At 44.7% G+C, this 27763-nt stretch overlaps 1 protein-coding gene across 1 annotated transcript in view; it reads right to left on the reverse strand.

The window, feature by feature from the left end:
* NDST1 (N-deacetylase and N-sulfotransferase 1) overlaps positions 1-24780 on the reverse strand; it is a 229583-nt gene extending 204803 nt beyond the window's left edge. Inside the window, 1 exon segment of the mRNA XM_030212418.1 lies at positions 24546-24780. The gene's annotated coding sequence lies outside the window, so the exon portion shown is untranslated.
* Positions 24781-27763: the final 2983 nt, after the last annotated feature.

Here is a 27763-nt window from a genome sequence, read left to right on the forward strand (position 1 = left end):
GGTGTTATCCCTTCCTACCAGCAGATCGAGGTAAAGAAAACTGAATTCTGCCAGCGCCATCACCAGCATAAGGGAAGGTGCTCCCTGGAACAATCCAGTATACATCTGCCTAAACAGCAGAAGATCCCTTTGTAACCCATGTCCCATCAATAGGGTTACCATATGTTCGGATTTACCCGGACATGTCCTCTTTTTGGCAGCACCACCTCCAGTCGCAGCCATAAAGCCACAAGCTACAAACAGTCCCAGATTGTGGGCTACAGAAGCTCACACAACCAGCGCCTCTGCGCCCACAGCTTCTCTACCCGCTCCTCTGAGAAACCATCCCCCATCTCGTGTCTAAGTGGACTCCCAGGTACTCCACAACCTGAGACACAGTGAGGTGGCTTTTGGATCAATTCATGACCCAGTCCAGAGACTCCAAGAGATGACCTAAGCAGTGGCATGACTGGCCTCTGCTACTGAATCCGCTCGAATTAACCAGTCATCCAGGTACAGGTGAACTCAAAACCCTTGGCACCAAAGAAGCACAACAACCACCAGCACCACTTTGAAGAATGTGTACAGCACCGTAACCAGATGAAAAGGTAAGGCCTGAAACTGAGTGCTGCCCCCACACTCAGAAGTGCAGATATCCTGTGATGAACCTCAATGAGAATGGGGAGATAAGTCTCTGCAAGGTCCAAGGAAGTCAAAAACTCCTCAGGCCGCATCAACATGGTGAGTGAGCACAGAGCCTCCATCCGAAACTGCTGGACTCAAAGGAAAGCATTGACCCCTCTGAGGTCCAAGATGGGCCAGAAGGAGCCATTCTTCTTTGGGACTCTAAAATAGATGGAGTACCTATCCAGGTCGCGCTCCATTGGCAGACCAGGTTCTGCCGCTCCCTTATCGCAGAGATGCTAAACGGTAATAATGACAACCTGATGCTTTAGAGCCAAGCCACAGGGAGAGGTTATGAAGCACCCCCCGTCGACCACCACCAGAACCCACTGATCTGAGGTGATGTGGACCAACTCTTTTTTTTTTTTTTTTTTTTTTTTTTTTTTTAAGAGAGACTGCTTGCCTCCCACTGGAAAACGAGAGACTTGGCGCACTCTAATTGAGCAGGCCGAGAGGCTGCGGTCCTACTACAGGGACTCAAGAGCCTAGCTTGCTAGGGGCCTCAAAAGGATCCCCTGCTTAATGGATCTACTCTCTTCCCACCCCGGGCTGAAGGGCACCGAACAGACCTGAAGCAGCCCACCCTCTTAAGGCTGAGAATTACTGTGTAGCCTTGCCGCAGCTCCTTCATATCTTTAACAAAGTCATCATCAAAATGCAAGCGCCACCTAAAGGGCAGCTGACTCAAAATTTACTTGGGAAGGGGGAAATGGGACTTGATATACCGCCTTTCTGAGGTTTTTGCAAATACATTCAAAGCGGTTTACATATATTCAGGTACTTATTTTTGTACCAGGGGCAATGGAGGGTTAAGTGACTTGCCCAGAGTCACAAGGAGCTGCAGTGGGAATCGAACTCAGTTCCCCAGGATCAAAGTCCACTACACTAACCACTAGGCTACTCCTCCACTGGCACATCCAAACCCAGTGAAGCAGCCACAACTATCGGCAACCTACAATGCCGTCACTGAGCAGAAAGGCAGATCAGTTGAGTTGATCTATAGGACATCTGCCCAAAAACACTAACCCAGACTCCAGGTAAGAAGTCTCCACGGACTCCGGCAACTGCTGGAACCAACATAGCATGGAGCTTCATAACCACCACAAATAGCATCCTAAATGCTGGGGCCCCCACTGAAAAGACCAGGTGGAGCTACTGCTCCACATACTTTTCGTGGAGCTGCTTAAGGGCCAGGCTTCCTTCGACAGATACAGCTGTCACCTTCATGACCACCATAACCAGGGTGTCCACCTCTGGCAAGACCCAACACTTTTCCACCTCCTCAGCAAAGAGACGAGCAAGAGCCCTTGCGACCCCGAGGGGACTATCCAGGGACTCCCACTCCTCCGTCATTTAGCGGCTGATGGTCTTATGGAGCATAAAATGCTTCAGGGCTCCAAGGAGTCTGCAATGGAAGGCTTAAGCATAGCCAAGGTCCCTGTGATCTCAACTAAGAGGCGAGACAGCTTCTCATGACAAAAAAGCCGGATTCAATGGGATCATTCTTACACAGCCTCCCTAGAACAAGAGTCCATGAGGGCTTGGGAGCCCAAGAGGACCTACCAGACACATTTTACAGCACGGAGACCCCCAAAAAGGGGCCTCACCAATCCTCTCAGGACCCCTAGGTGCCCCCCACCAAGAGGATGAGGGTTAGGGTAAGGGCTAGGATTAGTCCCAATAGGAGACCTATGCAGGGCCTGCTTAACCATCTGGGTCAAGCTCTGAATCCAAAAAACCATCAGACCCCCAGGGGTCCCACTGGGACCCTCTCCCCATACACAGACAGGAATGAAAATGCCTGTCACATGACTGAGGATTTGTCTTCCCAGTCTGAGTGAATTGGCAGCAGGGTTGCCAGGTGGAAAATTTTTTTCCAGCCTAAAGGAGCCCAAAATCCAGCCCAAAACCCGCCCAAACTCAAACCCCGCCCCTGACACCCCCGCCCCCGCGTCATCACCCCCGCCCCCGCCGTCATCAACCCCGCCCCCGCCGTCATCGGCCCCGCCTCCCCGTCATCGGCCCCGCCTCCCCCGTCATCGGCCCCGCCTCCCCCGTCACTAACCCCGCCTCCCCCGTCACTAACCCCGCCTCCCCCGTCACTAACCCCGCCCACCGCGGCCGAAAAGCCGGCCAAAAAACCGCCCAAAAACCGCAACCCCCCGCGGGCAAAAATTTCCCGCGGCGGGTCGCGGAAAACCGCCCAATTGGGCGGTAAAACCGCCCACCTGGCAACACTGATTGGCAGTTAGAATCCTCTCCTCTTAATATACCTTGGCAGGTACACTGTAAGAGAAATGTATCCATTTGAGCTGAAGGGGGGGGAGGGAACAGCAAATGTAAAATTCTCACTGAGAGAAGACACAGAGACTGAATGACACACTATAAAAATAATCCATTAGCCCTGCTCAGCTGCTGGCTCCAGGGCCGCCGAGAGGGGGGGACAGGGGGGACAAAAGTCCCCGGGCCCGGGCCTCCAGGGGGGCCCGGCGCCGAGTCCGTGGGTGGTCGCCCCTCCGTCCGACTCCTAGGTCCCTCCCTCCCTCCGACTCCCAGGGCCCGCCCTCCGTCCCTCCCTCCGAATTGCAAAAGCGATCTTGTTCTTACTTCGTCGGGGGTTACGGCGAGAGCAGCACGCAGACGCAGTGAAAAGCGTGCAGGCTCCCGCTTCAGCCTTCCCTCGTTGTCTGTCTCTCAGCTCTGGTCCCGCCTTTGAGGGCGGGACCACAGACAACGAGGGAAGGCTGAAGCGGGAGCCTGCACGCTTTTCACTGCGTTCTCTTCTGCATGCTGCTCTCGCCAACCCCCAACGAAGTAAGAACAAGATCGCTTTTGCAATTCGGAGGGAGGGACGGAGGGGGGCCTTGGAATTCAGTCGGATGGACGGAAGGAGAGGGGGGCCTTGGATCTGGGAGGGAGGGAGGGAGTTTAGTAGCGCTATAGAAATGATAAGCAGTAGTAGAAGGGCCTTGGATCTTGGAGGGAGGGGGGAGGCCTTGGATCTCGGAGGGGGGGCAGGCCTTGGATCTCAGAATGGGGGAGAAAGAAGAGATTGCTGGACAAGAGGGCAGGGCAGGGGGGAGAGAGAAGAGATTGCTGGACAAGAGGGCAGGGGGGAGAGAGAAGAGATTGCTGGACAAGAGGGCAGGGGGGAGAGAGAAGAGATTGCTGGACAAGAGGGCATTGGGGAGAGAGAAGAGATCGCGGGACAAGAGGGCATTGGGGAGAGAGAAGAGATCGCGGGACAAGAGGGCATTGGGGAGAGAGAAGAGATCGCGGGACAAGAGGGCATTGGGGAGAGAGAAGAGATCGCGGGACAAGAGGGCATTGGGGAGAGAGAAGAGATCGCGGGACAAGAGGGCATTGGGGAGAGAGAAGAGATCGCGGGACAAGAGGGCATTGGGGAGAGAGAAGAGATCGCGGGACAAGAGGGCATTGGGGAGAGAGAAGAGATCGCGGGACAAGAGGGCATTGGGGAGAGAGAAGAGATCGCGGGACAAGAGGGCATTGGGGAGAGAGAAGAGATCGCGGGACAAGAGGGCATTGGGGAGAGAGAAGAGATCGCGGGACAAGAGGGCATTGGGGAGAGAGAAGAGATCGCGGGACAAGAGGGCATTGGGGAGAGAGAAGAGATCGCGGGACAAGAGGGCATTGGGGAGAGAGAAGAGATCGCGGGACAAGAGGGCATTGGGGAGAGAGAAGAGATCGCTGGACAAGAGGGCAGGGGGGAGAGAGAAGAGATTGCTGGGCAGGGCAGAGGGGAGAGAAGAACTGCTGAACATGGATGGATGATTGGAGGGGGCAGGGGAGAGAGGAAATTTACTGGATATGGTTGGATGGAGGAGAGGCCAGGAGAGAATGAGGAGTTGCTGGACATGGATAGATGGAGGGGAGGGAAGTCAGGAAGGAGATGCACATGGATGGAGGGAAGGGAAGAGAGAAGAAAAGCTGAACATGGATGGATGGAGTGGAGGGCAGGGAAGAGAGAAGAAATGATGGACAAGGATGAAGGGAAGGAAAGACAAAGGAAGGAGATGCACACGGATGGAGGGAAAAGGAAGAGAGGAGAAATGCTGGATATGGATGGAGGGAAGGGAAGACAGGAAATACATGCACATGGATGGAGGGGAGGAGAGTGAGGAGAAATGCTCAATTTAAGGGCTGGATCGGAACACTTTCAGGACAGATGCCGAAACTTGAGGAAGGATAGGGACAGGGCTACAGATGATAGACAGGACGCATAAGGACACAGGAGGATGGTGAGAGAAAAAATATCAAATGGAAAGAAGACACTGCATAAAACAGAAGTTGGGACCAAAGCGAATAGAAAAACTATGATCAGACAACAAAGGTAGAAAAAAGTATTTTATGCAGAATTTTATTAATTGGAATATGTCAGCTTTTGGAAATGTGTATCTGTGATATTTTTTATGCAAGTTTCAATTTTTCTAGTATTGCTGCATGCTGAGTCTGACTTCTTGAGGTAACTTTCTAGTTCAGTATTTTGCCTTCATATTTTTTTATTTCTAGTTCCTTATGTCATATCTGTTGCCATGTGTTTTTCATGTGTGATCAAGGTACAGTATTCTGCTAGTGTGTAGTATTTGCAGCCCTTTTTGTTTTGTTTTTTATTAGGTTGTGTACTGGTGTTTTAGAGCCCGGTGTAATTATAGTGCTGCCTTTCCACGCATAAGGTTGTAGTTCGTCCTGTCCTTGGAATTAGTGCTGTTATGCTGTTATGGTTTGGTAAGGTTATGAGTGGGTTTTTGCACAAGTTTGTGTATAGTGTTTTGCAGTGGAGAGATTGTGTTTTGGCTTTACTGAGGTGGCACCAAAACATCAGAAAAGGTGTAGAGCCTAAATCATGACACACTACCTCTTGAAGGATCTACATATAGTGCAAGGGCCCGGCAGTGGGGGTGGGGGCCCAGGGGCGGCCTTGTCCCGGGCCCGGCCCAGTCTCTCGGCGGCCCTGGCTGGCTCTGAAGGCTGCGCAGCGTGTGCTGCTAGCATGCTCTACCACATGGAATACCCACACAGGCCTGACTGCTCCAGCCTACCTCAGCCCAAGGTTCCAAAATCTCTGCTTTCCTCAGCTCTCAGGGTGCGTCTAGAGAGAAATTCCCTACTTTGTTCTTACCATAGTATTTGCCCCTGACAAAGAGCATAAAGCTAGCCAGGCCAACTGAAAAAAATATTATTTTTTGGTATATGTGCTGCCAAAGCGAATACTTGAAAAGCCTGGGATCTGTAGGGGCAGCCTGTGGGGTGGGGCCCCACACCCCTCACGCAAGGCCCTGCAGGATCAAGTCAAAGCCTCACACAGTAGCGACTGGAGGCTTCAGAGACAAGCTCAGAGCTCAACCAGGTGGGAGCAGCTGTTATGCTTGACCATGCTGTGTGGCCGTGGCCAGAAGAGCAGGGAGCTAGGCCAGGGACAGAAGCACCATCAGAACAACCTACCACCTACTGAAGGTAGAGTAAAATACTGATTGTTCCAGGGAGTACCTTTCCTTATGGTGATGATGTTGCTGGCAGAATTCAGTTTTCTCTACCTCCACCTGTTGGTAGGAGGGGATAACACCCATTGGTACAGAACAGTGGAGCCGACATTAAGAAAGCCAATTTAAACTGAATAATAGAAGGATCCAAGCACAAATATTCCAATAAATCCAAGCTAATGCATAAGACAGAAGGAACAACCAATATAGTACGGACAGATAATTCTGGGGTCTGTTTGCAAATCTATGATGTGAAGTAGCATGTATCATCATATGTCACAGGTTAGTAACTAGAGCCCTTTAATTTGGCTCTTAAGAACCATAAGTTGCCAATGTCCACATGGTATAGGGTGGCTTCTCAAGGTTCAATCACAAGCTGTAGAGTTGTGCATGTCTATTTAGTGGCACTGGCCAGTTACATGCCAACAGCCCTCCTCCCCTCTCTTTGTTTGGAAAAATTGAAACCTTCTAACCCCCCCCCCCCCCCCCCACCAGGTTCTTATGTATTCTCTCTTTCTACATCTCTGAAGAAATGCCTAAAATAGTACTTTTCAAAGTTTATATGGCTACAACCCTATTTGTTATGCTACACAAAGCGCATGATACCTTGTAGGATGTCTTATGAAGGGCCCACCCAGGTTTCAACTCCAAATGCAGGTTTCTTGACCCAATTTCAGATTACAATCCATAGTATGGGAAGTTCTGGCCTAATGTGTAGAGAATACAGTCAGAAAGCCCCATATTGCGAGTTGATCTGAGTTGAGTTGTTTAAGTTAAAATCCCCTTCTCAACTCTGACATTTGAAGAATGCAAATATGACACAGCCAGAATAGATAATGAAAAAGGACCCAAGTTATTTGTTTTTAAGAATGGCCTTGTGCAACTTGTTTATGATGTACTGCAGTCATCTCTATTTTTTTTTAAGTCCAATTACAAAAGCATACAGTTTTATTCTACTTTCCCAAATTCCATTCTCTTCAATTTAACAAAATCTACAACAATCTTCCCTTAATTTCGCTGATTTAAGTATTGTATGAATAAATTATTCCCTAATAATGTTGAAGATTTTCTAACAGTTGCAATATTTAACTATTTTCTAGGTACAACTGTTTGAGATCATTTTCACTAGGACACTAAGAAAATTTAACCTAAAAAGTAGTAAAAGTAGATAACTTGTATACACAATTCAAGGATTTTTCAAGGGTCTGAATCACAAACACTTAGCCACAGAACCACTTGTAAATCAGTTAAGCAGAAAGACAAAAAACAGCTACCAGAGTAAAGCAATTATATCCAACTCAGAAACTATTGTCCTTTTACAACTGCATCCGACCATGGGGAAGCCATACAAATAAAATGTTCATTTCTTCAGAACCAAGAGGTAATCATACTTGAGGAATTTTAATATAAATTTTAAAGTGCTAAAGCTTCTTTATAAAGTAACCATCCACCCTTTGAAACTTCATTAAGAATGTGTTCGTTTAATATATCCTGGGAGATGTTCCATGTGATTGGAGAAGAACAGATATGGTCCCTGTTCACAGAAATGGTGACAGAAAATAAGTTGGAAACTACAGGTTGATAATACTGACTTCAGTGGATGGAAAAGAGTGAACTTTCAAAGGGTTGTAAGATCTCAGAAAACACTGGTTTTACCAGAAAAATAAATTAGAAATGGCCGTTTATTTACTCGGCTTCACTGTGGTTGAGTGGCTTGTAGAGTGGAAATAGTGTTCGAGTCCCTCTGAAGAAGTACAGCGCTTTTCTTCAGTTGGACTTCCTCCATCCACTTCTGGGGGTTCACACAACCTGAGACACCACAGGTATAAAATGCAGAAAGTGAAACAAAACCCCATCTAAAAGCTTCTAGTTTCCCACGGTTGAGATCTTCTGGTCAGATCCATTTCAAGAGTCATTATTGGTATTCTGGTACTGCAGGAAGGAAGGACCCAGCCCTTATGAACTACTTATTTTGGATTATGCTAGAAATCAAAAGTAATCCACTCACACCAGACCTCAAATTCCCAAGTCTATCCTTAGCGTGTTCAGAAATTTACCAGAATGTGTAGCTTCATATACTGAGATAAAAGAGAAGAAAGATAAGCACACCAACAGCGCTCTCTTCCCTGTCTGATGAGCCTGAAGGGGGAAGTTATTAAACGTGGGCTACCGTTAAGATGGATTATTCTACTGTTAACCCCAGTTATTAGTAACTAGGTCTCACTACATAAAACGGGACCCATGTTAAAATAAGACGAGTTGGAGTAAAACAACCAATCTTAATGGTAGCCCATGTTGATAACTTCCACCTCCTCCACTCCACCCCCCCCCCCCCCCCCCGGTCTCTCAGGTTCATAGAGAACACATTTTCAAAAATGTTTTTACTGGGACAAGGACCATGAGTGCTCTTCACCTGCAGACTTTGCCAGTTCTTAAACATGAAAGCACCTGTGCACTCTCTCTGCAGTTCATTACTGATGCAAAGTCACCTGTTTGCTGTGCTTGAAAAAAGTACACTGTAGACTTGAAAATGAAGTCAACGTGTGCCTTTCCTTCACACCTACTACTAGTAATCATTTCTATAGCTTTACAAGATGTATACAGCGCTGTACACTTGAACATGTAAGAGACAGTCCCTGCTCGACAGAGCTTACAATCTAATCAGGACAAACAGGACAAATAAGGGGTAAGGAATTATTAAGGTTGGAATGATAAAACATAGGTACTGAACAAGTGAGTAAGGGTTAGGAGTTAAAAGCTGCATCAAAAGGTGGGTTTTTAACCTAGATTTGAAGACTGCCAAAGATGATGCTTGACGTACTGGCTCAGGATGTCTATTACAGGCATATGGTGTAGCAAGATAAAAGGAACGGAGTCAGGAGTTAGCAGTGGAGAAGAGTGCAGATAAGAGATTTACCCTGGAACGCTTCTAGCATTATGGTTTGTGCAGCGGCCTGAGAACCAGGGATACTGGGTTGTTTCCACTGCAGTTCCTTGTAACTCTGGGCAAGCCACTTAATCCGCCATTGCCCCAGGTACAAAATAAGAACCTGTATAATAATATGTAAAGCACTTTGAATGTAACCACAGAAAGGTGGCATATCAAATCCCATCCCTTTTCCCTTTCCCTCCTCTCAACACCTGATTTTTAGCCACATAAAGGGAGAACAATGTTCAGCCAGGTTTCTAGGGTCTCCCTCACAAAGATCAAAGATTTTGTTTTAGAATCAAAATAAAAAAAAAAAAAAGAAAAAAAGATTAATATTTACTCATTGGTATAATCAAGATTTATTGTTTCATGGTCATTTGCCATTGGTACAGCACTATCCACTTTACAAATCACATCTCAGTGGAGGAGTGGCCTAGTGGTTAGAGTGGTAGACTTTGGTCCTGGGGAACTGGGTTCAATTCCCACTGCAGGCACAGGCAGGTCCTTGTGACTCTGGGCAAGTCACTTAATCCTCCATTGCCCCAGGTACAAATACGTACCTAAGCCGCATTGAGCCTGCCATGAGTGGGAAAGCGCGGGGTACAAATAAATAAATAATACATAGTCCTAGACAGCTATGCTGTATATATCAGCTTGGAGTTTGTCCTGATCTCTGTGGCACCAGCCCCAGAATGTCCAAACAGTGAGGCAGCATATGAGCCCACAGTTCTCATCCTGTCAACAGACTGAGCAGGGCATAAGTGTATTTCTCAAATCACGTGATACATTGAAATTGTCAAGCTCTATTCCACAGAATTGAGCACCACCTCCCAAATTGGACTTTCAAATTCTCCTCTCTGTAACAAGCTGGGCAGAAATAGCCAGAAAGCAGACCCTAGTTCTAACCTAGAGCAGGGCCTGCTAGAAAATAAAATTATTTTTGTTTGTAATGTATCATTCTTAAATTAAAAAAAAAAAAAAAAAGTACTACACATTACCCAGTAAATTTAGTTCAATTGTTCAAGCAAGCATCGCCCCAGGTTCCTTTACTATACAGCAAAGCAGTGAAGACAAAGACAAGATCAGAGGAGGAGCTAATGTTTTGTTACTGAACATCTCTGCCCCTATACAGTATCAGTATCTGAGCAGGGATCCTATAAAGACATGAATTTTAACCCTTAGAGACAGTATCAGTATCGGAGCAGGGATCCTATAAAGACATGAATTTTAACCCTTAGAGACACATACTGACAAAACAACTGTGCGATCAATATTCAAAGCGATTTGAATGGTCAGAAATGGCTCCTGGCTGTTTAAAATCGCTCTTCCAGGGCTAACCTTTGTGGGCATTCTTGGAGAAGAGACCACATTTAACCAGTTAGGTTAACTGCATAAAACACAGTCCAATCTAAGTGGTTCATCTTAGCCGGTTATGTGCTGAATATCTCACTTATTTATTAGGATTTATTTACCGCCTTTTTGAAGGAATTCACTCAAGGTGGTGTACAGTAAGAATACATTAAACATGAGCAGTAGGCAATTAAAGCAGTAAAAATATTCGAATACAAAGTATGGCATGGTATAATAACTTGCAATGACAACACAATATGTACTAGAACATTATAATTGGTAATGAGGGGTAAGGCAAAGTTGTAACATATAGATGAGTAAGAAAGTAATTCGATAGGTTCCGGCCGCTTATGGCCAAATATTCAATGCCGATGCCTGGCACTAAATATCTGGGAATAAAGCCAGTGGCAGTCAGCAAAACACCCAGCTGAACATCGGGCCCAGGGGGAAGTGCAAGATAACCAAATTTTCTGATACTCCACTACAGAATGAATCATTGTATATCTGAACTACAACTACTGCATATAAATATGCCTCCCCTGTAGGGATAACAGAAAACCAACAAGGAGGAGGGAAAAACCTCACGAAGCCGAGAGAAACAGAAACAAACCAGTGAGGTAGGTCCAAAGAGGAAAAACTATTGAAATTGAAAAATAACCCGACACGGCTGTGTTTCGGCCCAAAGGCCTGCCTCAAGGGTCTTGTAAAATCTCTGATATCGTGGAGGATGGTGGATGTCAAAATAAATTGTAGAAGTAATCTAGTAATGAGATCCTTCAGCAATCTTCTGTCTTGCAAAAGCGCTGCAAGAAAAGACAATGGCCTTTGGCCGAAACACGGCCGTGTCGGGTCATTTTTCAATTTCAATAATGTTTCCTCTTTGGACCTACCTCACTGGTTTGTTTCTGTTCCCCTGTAAGGATATGCACACACAAGAAGAATTTGGTTACTTTTCATTTTTTTCACAAACCTTTTAGTTAGTTTCACACATTTGTTTTAATAAGGAATTTTTGGTCCACACTACATTCACTTAAGATGCTCTGACAAACTAAGGTGTGCTAAGCAAATCAGTGCGCTTTAAATTTATTTGGTACATACTATGAGCTCCTTTTACAAACCTGCACTACCATTAGCAGTGCACTGATTATGAAGAAGCCCAGGGGAATAGAATGGGCTTCTTCGCATAAAGGGATCCTTTTACTAAACCGCACTAGCAATTCCCGTGCAGCAATGCCGATAAAGCCCATTGAAAGTGAATGGGTTTTGTCAGCAATGCCATGCATCGTTAATGCAGCTTAGTAAAAGGGGCCCTTAATGAAGCACTAATCAGTTCAGCACCTTTGTAAAAGGAGCCCTACATTTTTCTAAGGCACACTGATGAACTGAATGTGTACTAACAACCCCTAGCAGCTTTTCTAGCACAGGGCATGTAGGCTGCTCTCAACAAGCAATAATGTGGTCTTTAAGCAGTGTACAAACATATTTGGGTTTGGAATTTAGATTTATTTTTTCTACATCAGAGCTCAAGGTGAGTTACCTGTGCAGGTACAGGAGTTATTTTCTTGCTCACACTGTTTTGCAGTCTGGTTGTAATCAGGGGTGATGAGTAATATTTTATGAGGTTTAAATGGGCAGGAGAGGTTTCTACCCACTTAAAGCCCATCACTGTATATTCAGCAGCACGGACCGCACAGCGCTGCTGAATAACCTTTCCGACTGCTGCATCACTGTGTGGTTAGAGCCAGGGCGGTCCAAGGGCAGAATCGGGGAGAAACTGGCAGTAATGTGGGCACCAGGCATATTCAGTAAGCAGATAGGACCAGAAAAAGTACTCCTATCTTTGCCAGAAGTACTTTGCCAGACTAGCTACGTGGGTGCCAGCATTCACACAACTTCCAGGTCTGCAGCTGACCCAGATATTCAACCTGATATGGCTCAGCATTGAATATCCAGGTAAGGTCAATGGCTTTAAAACCACTAGCTGAATATCAGGCGCTTCTATTGTTCTCACTTGGATATTTTAGACTGAGTATACCATCTATCCTGGGTTACCACTCCACACACAAACCTGCCAACTAAAACCAAACTAGGTCTTTCTGGAGGCAGCAAAATCCAGCTTTGTTTTAGATGGCAGGTTTGTGTGTGGAGTGGTAATCCAAGATAGATTACCATGGTTTTTGTGGCTGCACAAATGGGGCTGAAGCCACAGAAAGATTGATAGGTCCCTTCCCTTAAAGCATGGTGCTTCTTATAATAAGTTAGTCTCTTATAAATCTCTTCCTTTAAATCATGGTGAGAGAATGATGTATTGTTTTCTCTACAAACCTGATTCTCTGATTCTCCCATACGGTTTGCTTACTTCATTGATTCTGCAGCACACCAGAGATAGCTCTTGGAAGATCCCATCTGCATCCCATACACTTAAACTACTTCCTCAGAGACCTTAAGAAAGCATTTCAGCTGTCCCCCACTGGGGGAAGTCTGCTCTGGAACACCTGTTAGCTGTTCAGGCACACGCACACACAATATTAGTCTATTGTGTCAGACCCGTTCCCTCAGCCAGCTAGCTCTACAGTCTTTAGACAGGCAGTTTAAATGCCTCCTTTGTACACCCCACGCAGAAAGGCGCTTGAAGCTTCAACACAACTCTTCTAAATTCACCAACAAGCTTAGTTTTGAGACTCCAAAAGCCCGGTTAAATGCATACTTCTTTTGGAAGGCATCAATGTGGTGAAGTGACTAGACCACAGAACTGCCAGGTGTGGAAACACGGGTGAACCTTCTCGACTTCCCACACTGACAAAAGCCACAACCTCCCTCTGCTCAACTTTCAAGACGTAAGTTCTTTGAGAGGAAACCCAGACAGACAATGATAAATGAGGTACAGTAACAACTGTAATCATCATTATTATAAAACCTCCAGTAATCTTTTCTCTGTTACAGAAGAGCCCCCTGAACCACCCCTACTTCCTTACATACGCTCCTCACCCCCCCCCCCCCCCCCCGGTGGGTGGGAGGAACAGAGCAGGCAAAAACCAAAAGTCACAAGATTTTTGCATCTCCCTCATTTCCAAAGATACCAAGACAGACGCCGAGCACCCCTCCTTCCTCACATGCATTCGGGGGCCGGGTCTCCCGTTGTACGCGGTCTAACAAGTCTCCCTCTGTACTCTCTGCCCGCTATCCGACACCTCTCCCGTCAAACTCATACCTGAGGGTGTCCACCAATACAGCAGCTTTCCTTCTCCAGCTGCCCCGTCCGCTATGACACAACTCCAGTCCTCTCTCTCTCTCGCTCTGCTCTCTGAGGCGTCCCGCCCTCCTCTGACGATACTTCCTATTTCCGGCAAGGCGGGACGGCGAAGGAAAGAAAGCTGCGGGGCATGTTGCGGGTGATCATCATCTAACACCTTGGAAAGCTGCTCGGGAACGGGTTTATGGGAATCCGGCAGGGATAGGAATCAGAGGTCACCTGGTTTACTGGCGCATGCGTGTGGCGACCTGCACGTGCAGGCAGCTCGCTGCACGTGGAGGTTGGTCGGCTCGTCGTCACACCCACGCGCGCGCTGTAGATCAGGTGATGACTCCTGATGTCGCTGGCCCGTGAGGGTTCGTGTGAGCCTCGCTTCATCGCCCGGGCAAAGAGTAAGTGTGGCTGCGCATAATTATTGACGCGAGGACTTGTTGCACAGTGCCATTTAACCGTAGGTTTTGCCACCAAAGCCGTAAGTGCTACAGTAATGCACAGGGAGGTTGTGTGCTTTTTGTTTCGCGGCGGCAGACTGGGGGCCAGCATAGGTTATAGGTAGAGCATAAAAAGTTGCTCTGAATGTAACAAACCAACTAAATAAAAGCTTTACCGTTATAGGCATGAATGGTGACAAAGTTACTGCTTGTGTGGATTAAGGGGATCTTTTACTAAGGCACGCTATCAAATTTAGCTTACGCTAAATGATAAGACGCCTGTTATATTCCTATGAACATCTTATTTAGCGTTTTGCTGTTGCTTGTTTTTCCTATGTATTTTGCAGAATTTTTGAATAAAGAAACTGTAGTCTATCGCTTTATTTTTATTAATGTCTGTTTCTTTAAAATAAACTAACAAGCAATCACAACACTTCATTCATTCATAATGATTGTAGAAATTTAAATAATGGAACCCTGAATATGAGATAAAGAAAAGAACTAGTGGTACAGAAGGAAATAATGTATAATAGTAACAGTAAAATGAAGTTATAAAGGCAAAGACTGTGCCATATTATATTCTGTTGCTGGTTGTTATTTTTCCTGCTCAGATTATAGCTCTGGTTTGGTGGCAGGATCCAACATATTTTATTGCCATAGCAGCTGTTCCTCAAGTTTCCTGTAGGATTAAGGATTTAGGACCTCTTAAGCAGCACTAGTGGTCCCCAGTGCAGTAATGCCAACAGAGCCCATTCACTTTAAATGGGTTTTGTCTGTATTGCCACATGGGAATTGCTAGTTCGGTTTGGTTAAAGAGGCCCTTAGTTTTCCTGTAATTCATTCTGGTACAGATGAGTTATCTTTAAGTACTTGTACTATGCAATGACTTAATTTTTCTTCCACTTTTTTCTTTGGAATTTTCATATATATGTATATATGTGTGTGATCTACCTTGCTTGCATGAAAATTTCTATTCAATATTTTGATGTAGTGAAAAATGCAGTCAGTTAGAATGAACCCAAATTAAATATGTGACTTGAAGTACAGCAATATTTATTTATTGCATTTGTATCCCACATTTTCCCACCTCTTTGCAGGCTCAATGTGGCTTACAATGTGTCGTTGTTATTAGGAGATACCAGTTAGTGTTAAATGGAAAGTAGCATCATTGAAGATTAAGCAAGTGAAAATAAAGGCATGGCACCCAAAAATGTTTCCCAGTTGGTATTGTTCTTCAGGGAGAATTAGATTGAACCCTAACATGTACAAAATACATTTGAGGCTGTGGCAGAGACCCATTTATAAAGTATGTATTCTTCTCAATATTTGAAATTAATAAAGTACATTTGCTTATTTGGAACTATTAATTGGGAAGAATACATACTTTGTAAATGGGTCTGTGCCAGAGCCTCTAATATATTTCAGTAGCATAATTAAAATAACAACTTCTGAAGGTTATGGGTATGGGTGGGGATGGAGAAGATTACTTGTGGGAATGGGTTAAATTCAGTGGGGAAGGGTGAAATTTCTGTCATTCAGTTCTCTAGGTGGAATGTGAGGGTGGGGAGTTTGAGAATAAGAGAGAGATGCTGCATTGGGGGTAGGGATTTGGTTTTGAGATAGGGAGAGATTCCGAACGGGGATGGAGGGGGAAGGTGTTGCGTGTAAGTTGTTGAGTGTCTTTTTCTTCCGTTTTGCCTCTTACCGCACTAGGAGTTTGATGCTCAAAGCTGGGCGCTAAAGCTTGCAATCACAAGAACACAGAAAAAGAGCTAAGTGATGCTCAAAAGAAATCTTGTGCAAATGATATGTGCAGTTAATTGAAGCTAACAAACCAAAATGAAGGGGAGGATCATGCCTGGCACTTGTGCACAAAGTAAGCTTGGCTCAAATGCGCATGCCTAGACAAACCCAGAAGTGCAAGCACACATTGATCAGACTAATGGGCCATCTTGTCCAGTATCCTGCTTCCAACAATGGCCACTCCAGGTCATTACCTGTCAGAAACCCAATTAGTAGCGACATTCCATGCTACCATTCCTGGGGCAAGCAGTGACTTCCCCCATGTCTATCTCAATAACAGAGGACTTTTCCCCAGAAAATTGTCCAAACCGAGATATGCTAACCGCCGTTATCACCCTCTGGCAGCGAGTTCCAGAGCTTAACTACTTATTTTTTGAGTGAAAAAATATTTCCTCCTATTTGTTTTTAAAGTATTTCCATGTAATATCATTGAGTGTCCCCTGGTCTTTGTACTTTTGGAAAGAGTGAAAAATCGATTCACTTCTATCCATTCTACTCCACTCAGGATTTTATAGACCTCAATCATATCCCCCCTCAGCCATTTCTTTTGCATTTTTAAATATGAGCCTTTGAAAAATTGTTTGCACTTTAAATATTTGAAAGGCTCATATATTTGAGCACAGAAAGACAGGTACCAAAGTGTACTTTAACTTTCGGTTTTGGTCGAGATTGTGCACATGCTTGTTTTCATTACCAATGCTCAAACTTGCATGGGCTTCCTTCCACTTGCAAAAGGAGATGAAAAATTGCCAAGAAATCTTCTCCTGAAAACTTTCACTAGTGTAAGTTAGCTTTTAAATTATAATTAACTAGTTAAATTTTTTAAGATTCTTACATTTGATTTTTGTTTCATATCTAGGGGATCAGCCTTAAAACAGCTACGGTGAAGCATGATTGTGTCAGCACATGTTCCCCTTTAGTATTAAGATAAGTATTTGCTATATAGAATTCATAATCAGTAAAGGTGTTTTTGAGAATGATTAGATAAAATATAAAATATGATTTAGAACTTGAGATGGACTGATGACAATTTGAAGTGATAATTGCTATTGATGGGAATTATATTTACTCAGCAACAAATTGCAGCTCTGATGGTCCTTTACCTGAATTAAGAATTATAGATGGAATGGTGGTTTACATGCAACTTGCTTCATTTTGGTGTTGGAGTGCAATGTAGGTAGACACATTAAAAGAGATAAATTGAAGACTGGATAGTAAGAAAAAATTAAATCTGGACAAAGGCAGAACAAAAATTGAAGAAAGCTTAAAGGAAAAGGAGGAAAGAAAAATGACAAATGGACAGGAAATCCTGGCACGAGAGTTAAGAGAAGATAATGGAAGCAGAAATCAGAGACTGGGACAAACACAATTAGAAAAGTAAATGACCAGTATTATTTTTGGTTTAGGATAAAGTAGTGCAGTAGCTGTGTTGATAAAAGTTACTAGAAGTATAAAATGGAAATAAGGTGATATCTTTTTATGGGACCAGTTTTAATACCTTTTTGACTAACTTTGGCAGATACCGACCATTATACCTCACGTCGTCCAAAAATACATTATGTGTATCGCATTAATAATGCTTGACAGTGAGTTGGCTATACCAGATTTAATTGAAGTAATACTATCATGATTGACTCGGAAGAATCGACTCAACATATTTACAAACTTGAAACATGGCTCTTTTGCCCGCCAATTGACCAGAGTAAGACATATACAAGAGGTTTGTTCAACTTATGTGCCTATATCGGTTTATTAATTAACACCAGATCTGTAGTAAAGCAAGTACAATTAAATGATTAGATAGCGAAAGAACAACTGGGCCTGTTTCTAGTGATCCTCTTGTCAGTGATCTGGGTCCAAATGGATATTTATTTATTTTTACATTTATGTCCTACTGTAACCAAAGCAGTTTACAAAATTAACATACATATTTAAACCATAAAAGCGAAGCCCAGAAAGTCCAAATAGTAGTGACTAACATTTACCACTCTCATTCTAAAAATGCTTTCACAAAGTAGTGAGCCTTTAAGTATCTCTTAAACTGGTGAGCATTTGCACTCCGATAAAACAGCCTTGTAGCAAAATAGCCCCTCCCATACAATAACCCTTGACAAAATAGCCCCCTTAACAAAATTGTCCCCTAGAAAAAATAACACATTACAAAAAAAGATGATAAACTACAAGTACAATCTTCACTGATAAAGGCTTCTACCAGCATTTGCATTGTGTAAAGCATATATAAATAAACAAAATTCTATAGCTACCAGCTGGTATTCATGATCTGTTCTGCTGTTTAAGGAAACTATTCTTTCATCAACATGGTAATTAGAAGAAAAAACAATATTGTCATCATTTTCATAGTCTTACCAACTTTATCCTGTTTGGCAAGGTAAGATTATTAGGGGAAAAAAATGCAGTGCCATATTCTGGGCAGCCTGATCGGGCCTTTTTGTCGGGGGGCTAATTTGTCAAGGACTATATTGTGGGCAGGCTGTTTTGTCAGGGGCTATTATGTCGGGAGCTTTTTTGTCAGGGCCATTTTGTCTTGGTACCAATCATAGAGTACCTGGAAGTTTATTCCACGGCAAAGGCCCAACTATTGAAAGGGCACGGGCACAAGTCTCTGCATAAGGATACGCTGTGGCAGGCGGAACAACCAATTGATGCGTTACTTCCGAGCACAGCAATCAAGTTGGCTGGTAAACATTCAACACTTTCAAAAAATACACTGGATCATTTGCATAAATTCTCTGATTGATTAATACCAAAATTTAAAATATATTCTAAATGTTACTGGCAACCAATGAAGCGACTTTAAAAGATGATTCACCGACCTAGGGAAATATGGAAGGGAGGGGGCATAGCATTAATCTATAGTCATTCCTCGATGTTCAGATGAAACTCACTTTTATGTCATTTTCATTAGAGATGTTATCCTATACTATTCAGGATGCCTCTTTAGAAGATTCACTTTGCTGTATCCTTTATTTTCCACTAGAAATAAGGAAAAATTCTCTTGATAACTTTATGAATTTTATATGAGCACTTAATATGTTCTTACTAGGGGACTTGAATCTACATTTAGAACAATTCTAATGCGCACTGCTAAAAGGGCATGGCCATAGGCGTGGAATGGGCAGACCGTGGGTGTTCCAAAAATCTATGCGCACTATTATAGGATATACCTGCTCTGTGCTTTAGGCGCCAGTATTTGCATCAAATTTTTCTCGTTGTAAATGGATGTGCCTAGAGTTAGGTCAGGGATGGCCACTAGGCATATGCTATAAACCAGCTAGGCATATTCTATAAACCGCGCCTAAATCTAGGTGCGGTTTACAGAACACACCTAGGAAATATTTTTGGCGCCAATTTTTTTTCAGGCACCATATAAAATCTAGTCCAAAATTCCTTTCTGAACTCATTAGATATATTACCCCATACACAATCACACATTCAAAGGGTCATTAGTTAGATCTCTTTGTATAATTTTTATGTCAGAACAACACAGTCATTTGGTCTGATCATTATACACTATTTTATAAGTCAAAGGAAGGAAATTAAGAAAAAAATTTCAACATGTCAAATATTATGTTATACTACAAGAGGTAAAATTGATAATACTTTCTGGAGTAGGTTAAATGATAGTTTAGAACAACAAGTTGATTTGTTATTACTAAACTGGAATGATCTTGGCAGAAAAATCTTAGATGAAATAGCACTACTGGTTAAGAAAAAGTGACCTGACAAAGTGAGGCAAAATTGGTTTAACGAAAAGCTTTTAAAAATTAAGATTTTGTAAGAAACTTGAAAGAAAATGGGCAAAGGTTTAGACAAAGGAAAACAGATTGCAATGGAGGGCAGTAGTAAACAATTATAAATCTAAGGTGAAGCAGGCTAAGTTATCCTACTTTATATCCTTGATTAGGAAGGAAAGTTTTGATGTCAAAAATTATCAAAACCAACTCATCAGAGTTATTATCCACTGATATCTCTTCTCCTTCGGCTGAGGATCATGCCCTGTTCTCTAATGGTAAAAACTGATAAAATCAGACAAGTCCTTATTCCTTGTCCATTTGATTTAACAGGTTTAGATGATATCTCTTTTGAAAATAATGACGATGTGGTGTCAGAAACTGGAACTGTTTCAGCCCTCCTTCCCAAACTTTAGTTACCATGTATTTGAAAAAAATATTCCTCTTCTCGACAACTGCTCAGTATATCTAATGAGAAACGCGTCAGGAAATTTAGCTAACCCACTGTCTGGTATATGTGCTTAACACCGGCTTTTTTCCTTGCAATATTGGTTATATTATACCAACATCTGTCAGTAAAAATTCCTCTTTAAAGACATAAGTAACATTAGACTGGTGGCATCTATAGGGTGATCAAAGCCTCTGGGGAAGTACAGGCTCTCAGGTAAGTGAAGTATTAAATACCTCAACACAAATGGGGAAAAAGGGGCAACGTCTGGAAAGCAGTATACTGTGCACCTACTACACAGCACTGGTGTATCCTACTGTGCTCAGTATTTTAGCCATCTCCTGCAGATGCTAAGGTTGTTCAGGTTGTTGCTCCTGATCCCAGGCCTTTGCCTCACAGCTTGCTGGAGCCTAATGGTTGACTCTCAAGTTCCCGGATCCACGGACCGGACTTGGTCGAGTGTGGAGTGCTGCTCCGTTGCCTCCAAGGATTGCTTGATAGTGGCCACTGGGTGAGGTTTACAGTGGGGCCCTGTGATATGGTGTTCCCCCCCCCCCCCCCCCCCCCACACTCACACTTGCACCTGCTTGGTTCCTCTCCTGGGCTCCCCTGCAGCTCCAGCCAAACACAAATTGGACTGAATTTGCCTGGTTCAGCTTTCCCCTGTATAGGAAGTCTAAAATCATTTCTAGATTCTAAACAAATTTAATAGTTAAATAATTTGGGAATATTTGCGCCACCTTATTTTCCTTATATAAGTTTAATTTAATATTTCTTCCCTAACTCTGTTCGCCTCAGGATTAAATGTGGTCTAAGGAAGCTTAAAATATATGTCTGTGACAATATGTATTAATTTCTTTTTAGTTTTAATTGCTTATATGGGAAATTATTGAATTTCTGTTAATGTAATTATTGCTGTATTTCAAAACAAGTGTAATCTTGTTAAAAATTGAAAATTAATAAACAAATTGAAATAAAAGAAAAAAATAAAGTAAAATGGAAACTGCTTTTGCAGTCTTTAGAGGCACAGCATACCTGGAGGAGCAAGCAGGGGGTCAGTGAGAATAGAGAATGACAGGGGAATAGGGACAGATCCTGCAGGGGTGGGGCGGGGGCAGGAATGGGGACAGAGCCCGAGTTTGTCCCCTTGTCATTTTCTACTTTGAAGTCTGTTAATGAACTGGACATTTATGTTGAGTGATTTTATTTTTGAAAAACAAGCAAACATGCTGGCCAGAACTAGCAAAATTTGCATGGGGAATCCTATACATTCCTGCTACCAGCACATCTTCTAAGAAGACAAGTTGCTTGTTTTTATTATACTAGACATAGCACTATAGAAATAAGTAGTAGTAGATTTATAAACAACAGTTGCACAGCATATTGTTCGTTTTTATAATTTAATAAAAAGGTTTAAATATAAAATCATAAGTGTTCGAGGCTTCTGCAGATGAGGACAGAGCCCATGGGGATGAGGGGGGGGGGGGGTTAGGGACAGAACCGACAGAGAGAGGGCACAAGGGGATGGAGACAGAACCTGCGGAGATGAGGTGGGGAAGGAGACAACCCACGGGGACAAACTTTGTCCCTATGTCATTCTCTAAGCGGGAACACTGGAGTCCTGGGCCTACAGTTGGCACATGTGCACAGGCAGGTCACAGTGCTCTGGCCATGTGGCCGTGCATGCCAGCACTCTAGCCAGTGCTGTGGGAGCTGGTAGCTCAGTACAGCTGCCAGTTCCCTGTGCCCCTCCTGTGACAGACCATTTTGAGGGGTTGGTGGAGGTCTGGGGCAGCTATGCCATGATTCACCTCTCTCCCACCAGGTTCTGGAGCTCCTGGGAATCAGGTTTGACCTGACAAGGGGGACTGTGTTCCATCCAGAGAAGCGCATGGCTAATTTCCAGGATCAGAAGCACAGCCTGTATGAACAGGAGACTCCTAGGACCTGGGATTATTTGCAGCTACAGGGGTCTGTGGTGGCACCCCTGCGGCTGGAGCCTTCATTGCACTCTCGTATACACCTCCCCTTCAATCAGCATCTTTGCTGTGCTGGGTGCTAGCCGTTTTCAGTTTTCACCTGCCAGTTTCCATTTCTTTCCAGGATGTGGTGTAGTTTGGACTGGCAAGACAATCCCAGTCTTCTTCTGAGGGTTCCTTTGGACCCATTCGATTGGGTAGTGGTCACCACTGATGCAAGTCTCCTTGGTTGGGGAGCTTGCTGTTTGGGTAGAGTAATGAAGGGTGTTGGTCCTCGCTTGGGTCTGCTTGGCCCATTATCTATCTGGAGACCCAAGCAGCCAGATTGGCTTTGGTGGAGTTCTTTCCCCTGCTTCGGGGAAAGGCGTCCAAGTGATGGGAGACAGTGCCTTTGACTCCCTGTGCAAGTTTTTTGGCCTCGTCAGTAGTCCACTTCACCAGTGAAGATGATGTTGCATCAGACTTCTTCCATTGGTCTCTCCTGGATCCAAGGAAGTAGGAGCTGGGTCATGTGGTCTTCAGCTCCTTATGGACCCTGGAGGTGGCTGGTTGTCGACCTCATGGCCTCGAGCAGCAATGCCAAAGCTGAACACTTTTCAGTCACTAGAGGGCAGTGACCTTGTAGGAGCTAGATGTCCTGGTTCTGCTGTGGCCCTGAGAGGAACTCTTTTGTATGTCTTCTCTCTGTGCTCTTGTTAGGCTAAGTCTTGTGCAGGATTGCGCGTCATTCCTTTCTAGTGCTCTTGGAGTTGCTGGATTTGCATCACAGGTCATGGTGTGCAGACCTGGTTTGTTTGTTGGTAGGTGATCCACTTCCTCCTCCAGGGATCCTGGATGTCTTAGACACAAGTCTGGTACAGATGGAGTATCTGGATGCCTTTTGGCTTTTGGTTTGGCGCTTAGCGAAGAAAGGGTTTTGTCACCTTGCATAGGGCATGCAAGTCTTTTTCATTCTTGGGTCTAGGTCTGGATTTGGAAGGTCTTTAAGGGCTGGTGTGTCCAGCGCTCACCTTCCCTTTGGAAAGTGCATGTTCTCCAGATTCTGTGCCTTCTGCAGCAAGGTTGAGCACTTGGAAGGTTTGGCTGCTGGGTCGACCCAGTTTTCATAGAAAGATCCTCTATCTTTGTCTCTATCTCACTGCTCATGCAGGCGTTATTCGGTTTGTGGAGGGGGTTCACTCCTTTGCACCCCGCTCCCCATGCGTGCTTCTCTTTCCTCTTGGTTTTGATCTTGTGGCTCACTCTTTAATCTTTTGTGAAGCCTTTAAGTTGGCTTTGATTAAGGACCTTATTCTGAAAACTGTGTTCCTAGTGCTGATTTCGTCAGTCGGGAGAGAATCAGAACCTAAGGCTCTTGTTGGGACCCTTATCTCTCCTGTTCAGAGGATTCAGTTTCTATCTGCTCTGTCAGTGCCCTCCCTTCTGTTTGGGGGTTTGGGCACTACTTCTGTAGGCTTCTCTGGGGCCAGCTGCAGACAGCATGTGTGAAGTTCTAACTCTGCCAGTGCCCTTTAGTGCTAAATTCAAATTTGAAGGTAGAACAGGGGCACTGAGAGAGAGGGAGATATGCTAGGGCCAGGGAGGGAGGTAAGAGAAGGAGCAATGCTGGACCATGGGGGAGGGGGGGAGGTGAAGAGAGGAGATGCAAGACTGTTACTCTCTGTGCCAGAGTCCCCAAACTATTGTCCTAGAGCCTCTGCTGCATTTAGAAACCAAAATATGCCGATATTTCAAAGTTTATACCCCGGATACTCCACTGGAAAACCTCACTCATTGGGCTTCAATCTCACTCTTTGCAGTGAGCCACCCTTGGCATCTCTGCATCTCCTGTCGGGCAGCATGAGAACAGTGCTCTGGGGGGTCTCCCATTTCTGTGCACCCTAACAATGAATGACGGTTAGGGATTTGTACAGAAATCAAGCAGACCATACTGCGCACCGGAATCACTTGCAAAGACACAAGAAATCGCTTTATAAACAGCAGCGGGACGCTTACGCGCCACTGACGAATTTGCTCTCACCCCTTTCGTTTCTGGTTTGGAAATTTTGTAACCAATCTGAGGATCCCCTGGGTTTTTTTTTTTTTGTTTGTTTGTTTTGTATTGTGAAGATCCCCCTAGAGATCCAGGAGGAAGGCGGCCCAGATCCAAACTCCGATCTCTGGGACTCAGTCACCGACCGTCCTCTAGCCCTCACTCCTAGCCCGTTCTCACCCTTTTGTTCACCCAAGTTGATCCTGGAGTTGCAGAGGAGGAAGAGGGCTGCTGTGTGCCTCGCACACTCCAGTACCCACATTTAACTTTAGCCCCATGCTTCAGTTAGCAGCCAGCAGCAGGCCTGAAGGCTTCTCTCTGCCATCTCCCCTCTTCTCCTCCCCCCAGCCCCATTCATTAGTGGAAAGAGAAGAAAGGCGCAGGGAGCCCTCGCTCCTCCTTACCTGTTGTGTTCATGTTCCTGGCAATCCGGGCAGGAGGAGGAGTGCCAAGCCCCGGTGCTGGCTGGCTGGCTGGCTCCCTGTCTCTGTGCTGCTCTTTATTTGGCAGCCTCTGGCATGCTGAATGCCGATCCAAGTCTCTGAGCTCGCCCTGCTGGCTGCCTGAGCATGGGAAGTGTGGGGAAGGCTCAGGGAGGGTATTCAGTTCCTGCAAGACAGCAAGAAAGCCGGGGGAGGGGGCTGAATACATTACACCAAGCCCTTCTGAAAGGCCAGCCCGATCCCAGCTCCCTGTTAACCCCCTGCAGCCCGAAGGAAATCTCAGGCAGTGCTCTGGTGCACGTCTGCTTTTCTCGTTAGCTACAGCAGTGGGAGAGACATTGCTGCTAGCATAAATATTTTTTTCTTCAACTTGTCAGCTTTCCAAACCCGTTTGCCATTGGGGAGACCTGTCAAAATCTTCATCTTGAAAAATGGGAAGGGAACTTAAGCTGGTACCCGAAAACCTGTGCAGTACTGAGGTATAGTGCTCTGTGCACTGTGAAAAGAGAAGGTGGAGTTTTATAGTAAGTTATTTGTTTTGATTTTGAGAACCTGGACACTCCCTCCTCCCCCTGGAATCTATCAGATGCCTGCAGCCAGTGGCACTATGTTCCAACCCCAAGGGCATCTCCAGAAGGAGAACCATGGAGACAATACCTGGTTGTAACTTTCTGTTTTAGTGTTACACACCCAGAGGCATCATGCTGTCCTAGGTAAGATATTAAGTCAGACTGATGAAATGGTCAAACATATGTTTTTATATTCATGCCCCCCCCCCCCCCAATGAACCTCCTAAGTGAATCTTTTTCTTGTGCTTCTGCAGTTTTCATGTTTGGAGCTCTGCTGAGGAGGCCTTCGCCTTCATCCCTTCTCACAGATGTCACTTTCAGAGCGTTTTAGGACAAAGAGTTCCCTGATACCCTAAGAACATGACCATCATTTCTGTGCCCATAATACCAGCAACAGAAATCCAAATACAGAAAACAACAGCACAGATGATAGGGAATATAAATTGGTACCAACTACTTTGGGAAAAGCAAGTACTTGCACTTGAAGGTGTCCAAAAATGAAGCCCAGGTCGGTGGCAACATGACACTCCCCCCCCACCCCCCCCCCCGAGTATAAGAGCAGCTGAAGCATAATTTAATGGAGGCATCTGGTTGACCTTTTTATTTATAAATTGGAATGAGTCATTAATTATATCCTAGTTATATTTCTTGTCTAGGATCTTAAAAAGCATAATCAGGAATCTAGATGTAATAAAAGTTACGATCTAGATAGCTCTGCAAGAGTGCAAATTCTGAGGTGGGGTTGAACTTGGGTAAAAGCAATGCTTAGGGCAGTGAAAGATGTACTGTATAGAAACATAGAGCACAAGCAGGTACATCATTTCTCTTGTTTTCTTTTTCACTTTAATGCCTTCTTCATATTGTTTTTGGGCTTTCATCTGACGTAACAGGTTAGTAGCCCACACTGTCTGAATTCAATCTGCTTATTAAGTGATGACTATGACATTTCCTTCCCAAAGATTGAACAGGGACTAACTGTGTCTACCCAGTGAGAAGAAAAAGTGGGACTTGGGAATCAAATTTGTCCCCCCCCCCCCCCCACACAAACTCTTGCCTGGCAGCATGCAGCATGTCCACAGGGCCACTGGCTGGCGTACAAGCTCTTTTAGATACTTGAAGGAGGCTGTGTTAAGGCTGTGGGGGGTTTTGCTTGTTTCAGAGCATCATACCTCTAAAAGGATATAAACAGGCTGCATGTGGTTCAGAGACAAGCAACCAAAATGATGCAGAGTCTGTCTCCATCAAAGATATGACTTGAGACTTAAGGACCTACATATATAGCAGAAGAGAGGAAAGACATGGTGCTCTGGTAGAGACGTATACCTCCAAGGTATAAATCAATCAAGAGAGAAAAGTCAGAGCAAGAATACTATAGAAGCTGTGAAACTCCAGAGGATATGCTGAGGAACATGATCAGAAAATAGTTCTTCATGGAAAGGTCGATGGATACATGGAAATCACTCCCAGGGATGGTGGTGGATACAAAGACAGTAATATTTATTTATTTATTTATTAGGATTTATTTACCGCTTTTTTGAAGGAATTCACTCAGGGTAGTGTACAGTAAGAATAAATCAAACATGAGCAGTAGACAATTGTAGCAGTAAAAATATTCAGATAATGTCATAGAGGGGCATAATTGAACGAAAACGTCTATCTCCATGGGCGTTTATCTCCGAGAACGGGTCTGTGAAGGGGCGGACCGAACCATATTTTCGAAAAAAATAGACGTCCATGTTTTATTCGACAATTTGTGAGCTGGGCGTTTTTGTTTTTCAGTGATAATGGAAAATGAAAGCGCCCAGCTCAAAAACGAATAAATCCAAGGCATTTGTTCGTGGGAGGGGCCAGGATTCGTAGTGCACTGGTCCCCCTCACATGCCAGGACACCAACTGGGCACCCTAGGGGGTACTTTTACAAAAACAAAAAAAAAAGGTAAAAGAGCTCCCAGGTGCATAGCACCCTTCCCTTGTGTGTTGAGCCCCCCAAATCCCCCTCAAAACCCACTGCCCACAAGTCTACACCATTACTATAGCCCTAAGGGGTGAAGGGGGGCACCTACATGTGGGTACAGTGGGTTTGGGGGGGGGGGTTGGACGACTAAGCATTAAGCAGCACAATTGTAACAGGTGGGGGGGGGATGGGCCTGGGTCCACCTGCCTGAAGTCCACTGCACCCCCTAACAACTGCTCCAGGGACCTGCATACTGCTGCCAGGGAGGTGGGTATGACATTTGAGGGTGAAAATAAAAAGTTGTGAAACATCAGGTTTTGTGGTGGGAGGGGGTTAGTGACCACTGGGGGAGTCAGGGGAGGTCATCCCCGATTCCCTCTGGTGGTAATCTGGTCATTTAGGGCACTTTTTGGGGCCTTATTCATGAAAAAACAGGGTCCTGGAAAAGTGCCCTAAATTCTTGCTACAAATGCATACTTTTTTTCAATTATCGGCGAAAGGCGCCCATCTCTCGGCCGATAACCACGCCCCAGTTCCACCTTTGCCACGCCTCCGACACGCCCCCGTCAACTTTGTACGCTTCCGCGATGGAGTGCAGTTGAAAACGTCCAAAATCGGCTTTCCATTATACCGATGTATTCGTTTTTGTGAGATAA

Source organism: Microcaecilia unicolor, chromosome 8 (genome assembly GCF_901765095.1).
Source record: "Microcaecilia unicolor chromosome 8, aMicUni1.1, whole genome shotgun sequence".
NCBI classification, from domain to species: domain Eukaryota; kingdom Metazoa; phylum Chordata; class Amphibia; order Gymnophiona; family Siphonopidae; genus Microcaecilia; species Microcaecilia unicolor.